The sequence below is a fragment of the Lepisosteus platostomus genome, chromosome 5 (assembly GCF_059453375.1).
Source record: "Lepisosteus platostomus isolate fLepPlt1 chromosome 5, fLepPlt1.hap1, whole genome shotgun sequence".
Taxonomy (NCBI): Eukaryota; Metazoa; Chordata; class Actinopteri; order Semionotiformes; family Lepisosteidae; genus Lepisosteus; species Lepisosteus platostomus.
Genome location: NC_142615.1, coordinates 22,833,070 through 22,847,855, shown reverse-complemented (window position 1 = coordinate 22,847,855; position 14,786 = coordinate 22,833,070). Strand labels below are relative to the sequence as shown.

The following is a 14,786-nucleotide window of genomic DNA, read 5'->3' as shown; positions in this document are numbered from 1 at the left end:
TCAATTGTTATCCCAACCAGTTGATATCAATTTAATTCCTAAGAGTTATGTACTTGTTTTGAGTATCTAATGTAGAAGTTATAACCAAGTTCATTTACGAAACGGTCTAAATGAATGATATATTGAACGTATGTCCTTTTGATATGTGTAACACTTTGTAACTGATTGAATATATACCTTTTGTATTCTGATAACCCTCTCGATAAGATCTGTTAGGTTTATATGCATATTCTATGTATTAATAAATGTATCCTCGTGTATTAGTACCTGTGTGTGTGCGTTGTTTGAGTTATGTCGCATGGTTGGATTCTAAAGCCATCAAAAGAATCAATTTTGTGATTTACTGCTACAATTAATAATTGTCCCAGTAAATGCCCAAACCCTACAGAACTGGTGCCTTCAGAAAGCACACTACAGTGTGATTGCATATTTTTGTGTATTTTCATATGTCAATATTTAATTCACTCACATTCCTGTATGCTTGGAAGGAAGGCAGATTGGATTTGGCACAGGATGCCTGCTCATATATGTTGATCTTTGTTGGGCTGGAAAAACAATGATAAAAAGTGAATGAAAAAAGCTCTCCCCAACATTTCCCTTCTCTTGGCCATGGTTACACTGCCCTTTCTTTCCTTCTTTTGTCCTTCTACAAAGATTCCAGGGCTCTTTATCCACCATAATATCAGAAGCCAAAAATAACCATCTAATGTGTAAACAGTACCAACAGTAATGTTGGTAGCTGGAAGAGGTTAAATATGTTTGCAAGACGTAATTGATTACACCACAGACTTACCTTGTTTTTTTTTTCTCTTTTAAAGGCTGTGCTGGACTGTACCACTATCATAGAAGATTTTTTTCAAGACACATCGCAGTTCCATAGTAGAATTTATCAATAGTAGAATTCCATAGGACATTATTTATCAACATCTAACATTACCCAGTGTGAGACTCTGCCAGTAAACCTCAGAGCATTGAGATCTCCACTGGTGAAGATGGCTTTCTGAAGTCATGAAATCCACTGCTGGGATGCCTGAGAGACAGTGACTGAATCCTGTCTGGAATTAGGCTCTCTGTTAGTGTTGATCTGTGGGAATTATGTGGTAAAAAGGGAAAACTCCTTTACTTTAGTCACTTTGAAAGTTCAAATGTACAGATCTTCAGAAACCCCAGTCTGAAGGATGAAGCAGGTTCTGCTCAAGGAGTTGCCTACGTTTTGCTCCATTCAATCCAAGCAGATAGTCCAACATTTGCCTTCTCTTGGCCATGATTACACTGCCCTTTCTTTCATCTTTGTACTTCTACAAAGATTTCAGGACTCTTAATCCACCATAATATCAGAAGCCAAAATTAACCTTCTAACATGTACAAATCATTTGCAATGAAAGGAGGTGGAAGGGTTTAAGAATGTTTGTAAGACCTGGTTGATTACCACACATAGACATACTTTGTTGTCAGTTTTGTTTCTCTTTGAAAGGCTATAGGAGGGGTGTGATGGACTGTACCACTATCATAGAAGATGTTTTTCTTCTAAGGACACTTGTGTAGCGGCAAGGCGTATTTAAAATACAGGAATTAAGTTTGCTGCTCCCTTGCCAGTCCCTCTCTCCCTCATCTCAGTGCAGCTGGATACAGAGAGGCCATTCCATCTGGTTCACATTTAAGGTGTTTTTCTAGCTGATAGAGTTTCCTGATAAGGAACAGCTCCCAAGGCTGAGATTCACCAGCCACCCTAATAAGTGGTCATCTCTGGCGCCTTACTGTCTGGGAGATTCCATGGGAGAGGTTCATCCCAAGGTTTACAACCCTAAGGTCAGAGGTCACTGTTACTCATCCTCCACCTCAATCAGCCAATCAGGAACTGGTAGGGCAGGGTAACCCCACGTGGGTCTCGAATGCCCGCGGAGCTTTAAGCCACTGAACTACCGTAGTTCCTCCAGATAAAACAGGCAGCACGATGCCCAGAAGGTGCCCCTCCAGGACGTTCTCAGACTCAGCTCGGACAATCACGTGACGGCCAGTGTGTCCGAGTGCCAGGACTTAACTTTGTTTTAAGAGTCGAGAACGGAGGTTGCCCACGCATAACCAAAGGATCCGCCCGAGGTTAGCCCAGCAGCAAGCCCCGTGAACCGCGGGTACTCCACCTTCAAAGCTCGCCTGATCAACGAGTGAACTACGGTTGGAACTGTCGACAGCTGAATCTCAGGATTCAGGACTAGCGCTACATCGGGAACGAACTAGTCTTCTTCCCATCTAAAGAGTGTGACTGGCTTGGACCCGTTGTCACTTTCCATGTGCACAAGCTCTGCTAGTTTCAGCCAACACTAACTAGCCGGTCTTCAAAGAGCATCAGCAGCGCATCGCAACAGGAATCTCATCCTCCTCGCCGATTGCACACAACAACAGCCTGCCACTGCTTCTTTATGTCCGCGGGAGATCTGAATCCACACAGATCGGATGAGTATTCAACATTCTGCATTACAGCTCGAGAATTCAGTTGTTACCTCAACCACAATTGATATCAATCTAATACCTATGAGTGATGTACTTGCTTTTGAGTATCTAGTGTAGAAGTTGTAATCCCAGTTCATTTACGAAACAGTCTAAATGAATGGTATACTGAATGTATGTCCCTCTTGGTTTGGAACTCTTCATGATTTAATATATACCTTTTGTATTCTGCTAACCCACACTCTTAAGATATGTTATGTTTATATGCACATTTTATGTATTAATAAGTGTATTAGTATCTGTGTGTGTGCGTTAATGAGTTAACCCGCAAAGTCGGTTTTCTAATAGCCATCAAAGAATCATTTTGTGACTTACTGCTACAATTAATAATTGTCCCAGTAAATACACAAAACCCCTACACACGCATGGAAACTAATATTTACCTGCTAATCCAAAATGCAGCAGAGAACAGTTGGACAGAAGGTGAGTATCTGTCGATACTGCATCACAGAAGTCAGTCTCTTCCCCCTCATTATGCAGGCTGACTTGTTCACGATGAACTGTCCTCCAGTGACAGTCAGCTGCAATCACTGACTCAGACATGGTGTTGATACACTGAGGGCACTTTGGCTGATTTGGTTAACATGCTTTCCTCTTAAACAGGAGATGCTTAAATCCCAGCAGTGCTTTTCTTCCTGTCTTGTCTTACAAAATGTATCACTATGGATGATTACGTACAGCTTGATTTTGTTTAACGCAAGTTTTCATTTTCTTTCTGGAACAACTTGCTTTTCATGAAATTCATACAGCTTGTTAAAGATGAAATACAAATCTTGCCTTGTATATCGCAGGCTGGTAAGAAAAAAGCATTATTTTCTTTTTTTTAAGCTTGCAAATGGAGAAAAGGGACACACGTGAGTCTCTGTTAATTTAAAGGTTAGTGGTTTGAGCCCACCCAGAAATGCACTTCTCATTATTGCAATGTAAACCTCATCTCTACTTATTCGGATTTCTTAGCAAAACCTTAACCCACTTGATATTTGCAAGAAATGTGAATGTTTTTGTTAAACAATTAAGTATGTAAGTCAATATCACTGGGAATGGCCAATAATGACCAACATTCAAGGACATCATATTCAGCCAAGGACTTTGATCTTCGAACGGCTAGCAGAAGAATTCATTTATGCTCTCGATGCATCCTTAGTTAGAATATTTAAAATTACGACACAGATTTGTTGGAGAACTTGACAAGCAAAAAAGACAGTTGGACAGCATGATTATGCTAGGATTGTACATTTGTATTTTAATACTTTTGTATATTTATCTTAATTGTAATATACATGTAACCATAAATGCTGTTCTATGTAAATACATTTTGTTGTATTTTATCATATTTTAGCTGAGGGCACAAGGGGGTCTATTATACCTTCCGAAACTTCCAAGACAACTATAACAGAGGCTCATATTTTAATATAATTTGCTTTAAAAGAAAACCACAATTTGTACGATATCATCCCTCAATATCGACGTTCAAATGAAGGATTTAAAGAAGCAACAGCGATAGAAGAGTACATTTATTTTGGACCAATGTTTGAATCTGAACAATCCTTCCTCCTGGAAAGAAGAAAAAACAGGTATGTTTTGAGTCTCATGATGATGCTCTTCTGGATTAAAAAAAAAACAGTGCAAATTTGTTTTGGATGTATTTTGGATAAAATTATAACTGTCATCGAAGAGAAATTTGATCAGTTGAATGCAGTCGAAACTTTTGACATTTTATATGATGACAGGACGTACATTTAGGACTCAGTACCGATAATGCTGCTGATATTGATGGAGTAGAAATTAAGTGTATTGGCAATTTTATCTGAGGCAAGAAGTACTAGAACACCTCCTATAAAAATGTTAGGATTCAGAGCAAGAAATATTTTTCCACCTCACCCAATGGTATTGCATTAACGAGGCTGAAGCTGGCTTCTTATTCGCCAGCTTCTTCTTCTGCCTTTAATGCTGCTGCTGTGTTGTTATGCCGCCTTTCGCCTGTAGATGGCTCTTTACAGTAATTTTTAAAAGTACTAATCAGGATGGATTACTGTATTTATCCTCAGTAAATGGGAATATGTAAGTAGTGACTATCCAAATAACATTTTTGTGTGAAACACATTTCAGAAAATTGTAAACCAATTTTCAAAACTCACAATAACACAAACACAATAAGTAAATAAGACAAAGGCAAAACATAAGTTCACAGGCACTTTCTGCATATTTACCACGACCTTGCCTTCTGATCATAAAAAGTCTTAAAATCTTGCATTTTACAAGAACTTTTTAATATAAATGGGACATTTAGAACATGGCATATGAGAACATATGGTTAACCGAGGATGAGCAACAGGTGATGGCACTTCCTGCTTCTTGCTATAAACCTACCCCCTGGTTATAAAAACATCTAAAAATTCTGACACTGAGGTGTGAGAGACAATGGAACAGACTATCAAAATCCTGAACTTTAGGAAATTTTACAGTGCCATTTTTTCAAATATGACCCTGTGAACATGGCATGTCCCTCCTTCCTCATTACCAAAACATCTCAATGTTCCAACACTATGTACATTGGTAATTACAACACTTCAATGTTGCATTTCTGAGTTGTGACATTGTGAACATGGCATGTTAAAGTATATAGAAACTCTAGATCAGAACAGGCTAAATGCAATTCATAGTGATTTATCATTTTCTGACTTTCTAAATGAAAAAAAAAATCGGTGATTATGACACTTCGGTATGACATAAAATATGCTTCAATGATAGAATAAATAATCATGGAAAAAATACCCACAGTGGACATTCATAGTTGTGATTATAGGAATGTTAAATATCAGGTGAGTAGCTGCGTCAGCATGCGTAGGCTGCAAAGGAACAAGTAAAGGGTTATTCCAGCTGAAAAGAGAAGAAAGGAAACACGACGTGTTGGCCGTGGAGCCTTCTTCAGGTGTTAGAAAGACAGGGCAGTATGCACAGATAGTTTTCTTTTTATCTTTGCTTACTGCAGTTTATCTTTGATGACAACATCAAAGACATTAAGGAATTCTTACGGCTAACAGCTCCACATCAACTTCCTTTTATAACTAACCTCATCAGATCTCTCAACTGCACTCTTCCAGTTTCTCACTTCAGAGAAGGATAAAAAACTCAATCATCCTCTACAGAGAAAAACCATCAACACCCCTACCACCTCCACCAATCCTAACCTTGTTGTTACTATACCCTCTGACCTTTCCCTTTCACCCCTTTGCATCCTCAGCTAACATATTTTAATATTACAACACAATTACAATAGATTGTACAGTATTTACAGTTTAAAATTAAGGTAAATATGTCCAAATATCAAAATCCAACTGCACAGTGCTAACAAAACAATGCTTGTCAACTTCTCAAACAAATCTGCATTGTATTTTTAAAATATTTCAGCAGAAGATGTGATGGGAGTATAAATGACGATTCGACGATCATTTTTCTTGGGTGAATATGGTTTTCTGGGGAGTTGCGATGTTGGGCATTATTGGACATTTTTGACAAGTGTTGAACAGTCACATTTCCTACAAATATTAAAATGGCTATGGTTTAGCTGAGAAATCCAATCGACCTATGCGAAAACAATGTTTACATCGCAGAAGAAACCCATCCCTGGGTGGACTTGAACCACCAACTTCTCAGTTAATAGCCGAACGCGCTAACCGATTGCGCCACAGAGACTGACTGGTGGAGTCTTTTCTCGAATCAAAAAAAAAAATCTCTTACCGTTTATTTTGCCAGCCGGTAATATTTCTTCTGCACTGATAACCAAGAACTGAATTTCATGTTTCGCAAGCTGTGTGAATTTCATCAAAAACAAGTTTTTGAAAGGAAATGAACACATGCATTTAACAAAATCAAGCCCTTTGTGATTGCCCGAAATGGTACGTTCTGTATTACAAGATAGGAAGAAAGACACGGCTGGGATTTGAATCACAGTTCTTTTGTTCAATAAAGAGGCACTTTAACCAACTAGGCTACGGTGACAGGACCACCATTACCTTTTACAGCCTCTTGGACACACCGCTCTGAGACATCTGCGTTCAGAAAGCGCTGAACCTGCTCTCAGAGCAAATTGCCTCTTTTACATACAGTAGCAGCCCCGACACTGAGAAACGAAGAGAACTGGCTTTTATCTGGCATTTTTCATGTCCAATGCGTTTGACATCTAACAAGGGCGACAAAGTTCTTCTGCAACATTATTTCTTCTTCTTTTTTATTTCTGTACGCTTTGATAAAAAACTAGAAATCGTGCAAGGGAAAAATGTCTTTTTTTCATAGAGAAAACGTGGACCGGGAAGTGTTGTGTTGAGAAGAAGTGATTTAACATGATACGTGACATAATTTATCGGAGCAAATGCTCACCCAGCAAGGTCTGGAGAAGTTGGAGAGTCTGGTGGATGTGATAATTATACGGTGTTGTGGAAGAAAACAGTCTTTCTTTGAATTCTCAATCAATCGGAATTTCAGTGCGAAACATAAACCCTTTGTGTGATTTAAAGAGATAATATTTTAAAACTCATAAAAAATCAGAAAACACGTTTCTCACTTTGAAATTTTAGACGGGGCGGTATATTACTAGTAGCGACACTGAGCACACTATGGGGGAATTTCGGTTATGTGAAATACCAGCAGTTTAATAAATAACGCATCTGATTTTGGATCATAAGATTGTAGGTCCGACTTCTACCTGGCTCGTGTAAATTTTATTCAAGCTCCACAGTAATAGATGTCTATTATGTAATGAACCGCACCTGAAAGCAAACATTGGGTCTGTTTCCTTTGTTTTCCAGCATGAAATAGCAAATCGTTACAAAAAGTACCTGCTAATGTCCAATAGCGTTTTTTTTTTCAAATTACATTTTCAGGCTTCAGACACTTTTTAATAAAACAAAAGTGTCCGGAAACTCCCTAACTTTCAGGTTTGCTTGAACCTGTATTAAAAGAAGTTATTTGAAACTTCCGGGATCCCATTCTCTGATGTAGCTGTCTCTAAAGACAGATGTGATGTTTCGCAGATGTGAACTGTGCCTTCTCTCTTGTGTTCAAGGGTATTCGCTGTGTGAGATCCTAACTGTATGTCCAGTAGGGCTCTATTTTGTTTAGATTATGTTGTGTACAGATAGAACTCAACTGCATGGTGTGAATTCTGTGTTCAGGACGAGCAGAACCTGAAAAACTAAAAGTAGACCTCAATGCAATTTGAACACGCAGCCTTCTGATCTTTAATCAGATCCACACTACCTTTGCACCACGAGGTCACGACTATCAGCTAATTTGAATTCCCGAAAGGAGACAAATCAGCTTCACAAAAAATTCTGTGAAGAGCACCGCTCTTCTGAAGAGAGTCTCTTCATCCCAGACCACATTTTATTCTTCCTGCGCAGCTGATGTGCAGGTGTTGTTCTCAATAACAGATCCAGGAACACTGACTGTTTTTCTATTTTTTTTAATTAAGTACCCCATGGTGCAACGGTAGCACGTCTGACTCTAAATCTCCAAGTTCATTTTCAAAGTATATCAGAGTCAACTGATACTGATGAGGTTTTGCTGCTACTGAACCCGCAGTCTTCACCTTAAAGTTCAATTCCCCAAGCCTTCTGACCTTATATGTCCATCCCTTCTCGTCAAAACTCATATTTTCACAGAGTACCCTACAGAAATCGCAGTATAGAATGAAAAACTCAAGTAGATCTCGGCCACTGTTGGTGATTTTCCTTTAAAAATTTATCTCCTGAAATTTTACGGAGTGTATCACTTTCACTGAGACCGAGGAGTGTTAAGCTGTACATGAGTCTTTGTGGCTCGGTTGTTAACAAAAAGGGTGGTGGTTTGAGCCCTTCCAGGGACGCTATGAGCCTTTTAATGTACACACCCGTCTCACTTTATCTCCACAGCCGGTCTCCACCGCAATCAAATACAGAGCCCGCAGGGGTCAGTAAGCTCGCATATATAGCTCACTGTGTATATAATGAAGAAGCAGAGGTTAGTTTCTTATCTGCGCGTTACAGGGCCTTATGCAACTCGTACCAACAGCTGGGGTTTGATCCCTGCACGGGCTATTAGTTGAAAGGTCATTGTAAATGACATGTAAGAGGTTTATAGATAGATACTTTATTGATCCCGTGAGGGAAATTAATCAAGCTTATCCAGCTGGCTTTTATGTTTCACACTAAATTGCGATCTTGAAACCAAAATAGTTAAAAATATGGAACACAACCATTGTTCCCCAAGAAGGAAAGCTGTTTAACACTGATGACACACCTTTTTATTTAACCCAGATTGTGAAGACAACTCTGCCCTATCAAAGGAAAATGTTGCACAAAAGTTGGAAAGCACACTCTGAATCCATCTGTACTGTATATTTGATTTCCGCGAACTGTTCAAGGCTGCTTGGTGCTTCGCAAGCAAGTCATTTCAGGGAAGAAACTCAGTTTAGAGAACTACTGGTGCATTTTCACTCATTGAATTTGATCTTTGTACTCTCTTTTCATTCTCAGCTATAATATTTCAAAATTACAGTTCGGATTTGTTGGAAAACTTCACAGGCATTATTAAGTTAGGACTGTACAATTGTATTTTAATATCTTGGTATATTTACCTTCATTTTAATATGGATGTAACCATAAATGTTGTACTTTTGTCGTACTTTTTAAAACATTTTAACTGAGGACGCACGACGACTATTATACCTTGTGATACATGCAAGACATCTGTAAACGAAGATGTAATTACAGTCAAATTGGCAATTAAAAGAAAACCACAATTTGTATAATATTATTTCTCTATGTCGATGATCAGTGGAAGGATTTGAAGAAACTATATATTATTCCTCGATATCGATGATCAGTTGAAGGATTTGAAGAAACAGCAGCAATAGCAGGTGATTTTGGTTTTGAACCCATTTTTACACCTCAATAATTCATTTGTCCTCGAAAAAAGAAAAGACAGGCATGTTTTGAGTCTCATAATGATCATCTTCTCGATCCAAAGAAACGTATAAATTCGATTCCTTCCGTAGTATTTTGGATTTTCTTACGAAGATCTCACGAAGTATTGCCAGGATCTATATTTAGCATTCGGTAGCGATAACACTGCTGATATTGATTGAGTAGAAATCTATGATGTATTGACAACTTTATCTGAAGCGAGAAGTCCTAGAATGCTGCCTATGAAGTGTTAGGATTCATACAAAGATATACTTTTTGTTTTCAACCCAAAATGCTGCTATTGCATTACACATTATATGAACATTACCAGTTTTGGTAGCTTCTCTGCATGATTTTTCAAAACTGAAACTAATTACAAAATTACTTAAGATCAACCATTACAAACAATTATAAATCAGGGCTAATATTAATATCAACTGATGTTACTACAGAAAAAAAGATTTAACTGAAATATGAATAAGACTATGCAAGCCTAAAAAGTAGAACAATTCAATTTATATAACTTTTTTTTTGAGAAATGGGCTCACACACCGGAAGACACTAACGTTTCTCTTCGTTAGAGTATGTGAATAACGGTTTAACCCAAAATGTTTGGAGTCCAGAGGGAGGACTTGCTCGCTGAATGATCTCTCAAGAAATCCCTGGTGAGATTCAACAGGTGTTTTCTTCAACAGCCACTAAAAGTCTGATGACCTTCTCTGGATTTCCTGAATATGACGTAAAATTAGTTCAAATCATTTGGTAGTTAACAGAACGAAATGCTTTGGAGGTACATTTAAAACAGCAGAGCAAGACTGTAGCACTTCGTGTGTGACTGAATTTAATTGTGTAAACCTGGCTCTCTATGAACACAAGCAAAGAGTTCTTACTCAACAGAAGATTGCAATGTGAGCACAATAATTTAAGACATCTAGAGATGCCAGAGATTGAAAGGACTTCATACATGAAAAGCATGCACTCTACCACTGAGCTACATCCCCTATTGCACAGATGGTGGAACTGACTTAAAGATGTGCATATGTTCACTGACCACAATCCACCCTTCATGAATAATTGAAATGAATAATTTATTTTTATATCCAGTCACATGGGCGACGGTGGTTGATTCTTCAACGGGGGAGTGCGTTTTTCTACCTCCTTACTCGACTGTATTTCAATTATGTTTTCTTTGAAACCTTTTTGCATCTTTTAAGTGCTTGTGATTAAATTACGCATAGAAAAACAGCAGTACAGCTGATGTTCATGGACCGATGCACACAACTCCAGTGATAAAGCCCTTTTGTAAATATTGTAGAAGAACGTTAAAGGGCGAAACAATGCTCCAACCACGTGAATGGTAACAAGAAGGATCGTGTTCTTATTTAATATGTGCTTTTGAATTGCCTTGTCAATACACACAGGCTTTAGAGATGGACAAATAATTTACAGTGGTGTTTGTAAACAAAGATGGAACATGTTATTTCTATACCAGGAAGAAAGGAGCAGACTCTTAAACTTTAAGAGACAGAAACAACACCTCATCACAGCTAACACTAATTAAAACGACATCACAACAGAAGAGTGAAGCCTTGAGTGAATCAAATTAGTTTTTGTTGGTCATCTGTGTCTTCATAACTTTGTAGGTGAGAGAGAGGATTGCGAAAATGTGCAGGTGCTTCTCAGAAGTGCGTTGGTGGTATAGGTTCCTTCAAATAACTGAGCCAGTGCATCCCCAAATCTTTTCAAGATGATCTGTGATCTGGTAACACATATCGTGAAACTAACATTCGAGGTAGGAAGTGTGCTCTTAAACAACAAAACACTCAAAAAGGAAGAAGCAGATCTCTGTACACAAGACGGTAGTGCGATATTAGAATTTCAGAGTTCTTGACGGATTCAGGCTCCTTCTCAGAGGTCCTTGCTCGCCAAATAACTTTGCATCCGAGGAAGAGCACCACGGAAAAAACCCAACTCAACAAGAGAGCGCGTTGGTTGCTCTTGCTCTTAATGCAAGAAGCTGTTTTTTTTTCCTCGCAATAATAATTATTAACCAGAAACAGCAGCACAGGTAGGTCGCATTTGTGATTATGTCACTTCTCTGCTTCAGCAAGGTCAATAAAAGACTCTGAAAGTAGTAAAGCAAAACTGAACTCAAAATCATATTAGGAATTCTGAGCGATATCTCCATACAGGTAATCCAACAGAACGTTGAAATATTTGAATATCATCTCTCTGTATATTGCGCTGCTTTTAACCCAGAGTAAAACTATTGGATTGAAGGAATGCTAACCGCTGGGTTAAAATGTATAGTTGTTATTTGGAGAAATCTGTAAACTCGTGATCTTATATGTTTTAAAAGACAGCACAGGAAAAAACAGTGCTGATTATTTTCCGGAGACGGAGCACTGATGACCTATCTGAGCTAATCGATAAAACCCACCCAGTGGATACTCTAGCAGAACGTCAAAGAACATTCACCTTTGTATCCAAAGAAACCACAGGAACAACATCAGGAAGCACAATCAATTCCCCTTTTAAATCTTTCCTGTAAGGTATGCTATGTGAATTCATGAAGTTAATCCTCTGATCTCTTTTGATCACGAACAAAGTACTTCTGATGGAGCGCTATGTTCAAAGATTTAATAAGCTTTACCCCTGCCAATGATTCGGCGTGAAGAATTAAAAGTTTCACAGACAAAAGCAGCTCACCACCACAGCCAATATTAAATGTACTTGCCGGTACACTATCATGTGCACTGCCTCAAAAGTGATCTCGGCAGATATTGTTCCCTACATAAAGCTGAATGTGCCAAAGAGAATTTCTGTTGAGAAAATAAAATATTTTTTCTGCCTTGATGTTAAGCCTGTCTTTTAGAAAGTCTATCTCTAAACATCTCCCGCAGCCTAACAAAAAGCGCTTTTACTGATCGTATTGCAGGTCTTAAAACATTAACATTTGGCAGCGGTGGGATTCGAACCCACGCCCCCAGAGAGACTGGAACCTAAATCCAGCGCCTTAGACCGCTCGGCCACGCTACCTTCCACCAGCTCCATCTTCCTCACATTGCTGACTTGGAAAATGCCGGAGGCTTCAGCTCTTGTCGTCGGATCTAATGATATCATGACATGTGGAAGTGACTGCACCTTCATCTTCCGAGATGCTTTCAATAGCACAAACGCTACTTTCACCGGCACAAACATAGCAATAACGAAGGAGGTGAGTTTCATCCTTTGTGCTGTTTGTAGGGGTGCAACTCTACGGTGATCTACTGACTTGAAGAGCAAAAATCAAAATCCTCTGCTACTACTATTGCTTTTTTCATAGTTTCTTCAAATCCTTCATTTGAACGTAGATTTTGAAGGATATTGATGATAATACCACATAAATTGTGGTTTTCTTGTGATTGCCAATTTTATTCAAATACCAGCCTTTTTTACAGTTCCTTGCTTGTTTCACAAGGTATAATAGCCCCCCTCGCATCCTCAGCTAACATATTTTAAAATTGCAATAGATTATACAGCATGCATGTTTACATTTATATTAAAATTTAAGTAAATATACAAGAATACATACAGTGCTAACCCAATAATTCTTGTCAGGTTCTCCAACAAATCTGCGTTGTTATTTTAACATGTTTCAGCTGAGGGTGCAACAGGAGGATAAATGAATTTTCCCGCCAGCCATTCAAAGACCAAATTCCATGAGTGAACATTATTTTCTCAGAAGTTGCCAGCATTGGACTTTGCCGGTGGTATTGAATTATGTCCACAACTGTTGTAGTAGTTCCTTCTTGAAGTTCGACACGTGCAAAGCACTCGTAATATCATAGGTGTTAAAGTTCGCTGAGTCTATTCGAGTCATGGTGTGTATCCCTGCCTATCATTGGGAGACGGGTAGCTTTTTTACACTCAGATTCCAATCTTCAATGCTTTGTGTGAGAGCTTACATAACTTTCATTTTCTCACATTTTCTGAACACTGTTCCAAAGGGGCACCCTGTCAATTCCGAATACTTTTCAAAAATCTGCCTGCACGTTTGATTATTGTCATTTCATTTCAAAAAAGTTCAATATTGATCATAACTAAAGAAAATAATGATCACGAACAAAAAAGGGATAAAGATGCCAGTCGATCTTAAATCACAGCTGGGTGACTTGGGCTTCTGTTCTGATATGGTTGTACGAGAAACAGGAGGAATTGCCAATCTCCTATAGAACATGAGTTGAATCAGGAGTGAGACATTTCGTATACTCGTGCATATGTCAACGCCTGACCTACATCGTAAAACTAACATTAAGTTGTCAGAAACATTCATTTATATACAAACAAGAGACAGACCAAGTAATAATTCTACATTAGTTCAGGTGGGTAAACCTGAACTAACAAACCTATTAATAATTCTACATTAACGTGTCCTACACTGATCAGATTAATTGAAATGGTCTGATTCATAGCCTGTGCAGTTCGTGCTAATTATACGAATAAGTACTCGGAAGAAGCCGCAGCTCAGGTATTAAAGAGATTTGAAATCGGATCGGTGGATTTAGAGTCCAGAGTACGAACCGACAGCTGACACAGGTCTTTTATAGAACCGTTTTGATTTTCTCTACTTTGTCCCCGTGACATCATTGTCCTGCTTGCAGCCAAGCCCGACACACGGTACCATCTGGTTTCTGTCGCTGGGCACTCACCCTGCGGTCTGTGTGGGTCCTAATGCCCCAGTATAATGATGGGGATACTAAACTGTAAACAGGCGCCGTCCTTCGGCTGAGATGTAAAACTGAGGTCCTGACTCTCTGTGGTCATCCAGGTGGATGCTGCACATTGGTGGTGGTGGAGGGGGAGTTCCCCTTACCTGTAAAGCGCATTGAGTGTAGTGTCCAGAAAAGTGCTGTATAAGTGTAAACAATAATTATTATTATTATTATAATTATTATGTAAAATGCAATAAAAATTATATCAAATGTCAAATATCAAAATTAGATTCAAAATCGATTAATGTAAAAACTGATAAAGCTAATGCTTTTTTCAGGGCTATATCTGCTTTTTTTTAAAGAGAAGTCTGTCGCGATTGTGAAAGTTAGAGAAGATGTACCAGCGGGTGCCTTCATATCTCCAGCTTCAGTCCTGCCTGTAGCTTTGAAAAGGTTAAAAGCCCCCGAGTGGTCTCTCTTTAGTCGAAGGAATTGCTGGAGCAGTAGGACGCAGAGCACCATCCAGCAGCTATAGACAGTGCTCGGCAAAGAGCTGATTCTGTTTTCAGCACAGGGAATGAGAATGAGCTCAGTCTGGTTCCCAGCAGAATCCATCCTGGTTTGGTTGCTGTGCGTCTGA

The 14,786-nt window shown here is 38.8% G+C and overlaps 2 non-coding genes across 2 annotated transcripts; both read right to left on the bottom strand.

Moving 5' to 3' along the window:
- Window positions 1–6,130: 6,130 nt before the first annotated feature.
- On the bottom strand, window positions 6,131–6,204 carry trnan-auu (transfer RNA asparagine (anticodon AUU)). Its single transcript has one exon. It is a non-coding gene; the product is annotated as a tRNA-Asn (tRNA).
- Window positions 6,205–12,409: 6,205 nt separating this feature from the next.
- On the bottom strand, window positions 12,410–12,491 carry trnal-uag (transfer RNA leucine (anticodon UAG)). Its single transcript has one exon. It is a non-coding gene; the product is annotated as a tRNA-Leu (tRNA).
- Between the last annotated feature and the right edge of the window lie 2,295 nt (window positions 12,492–14,786).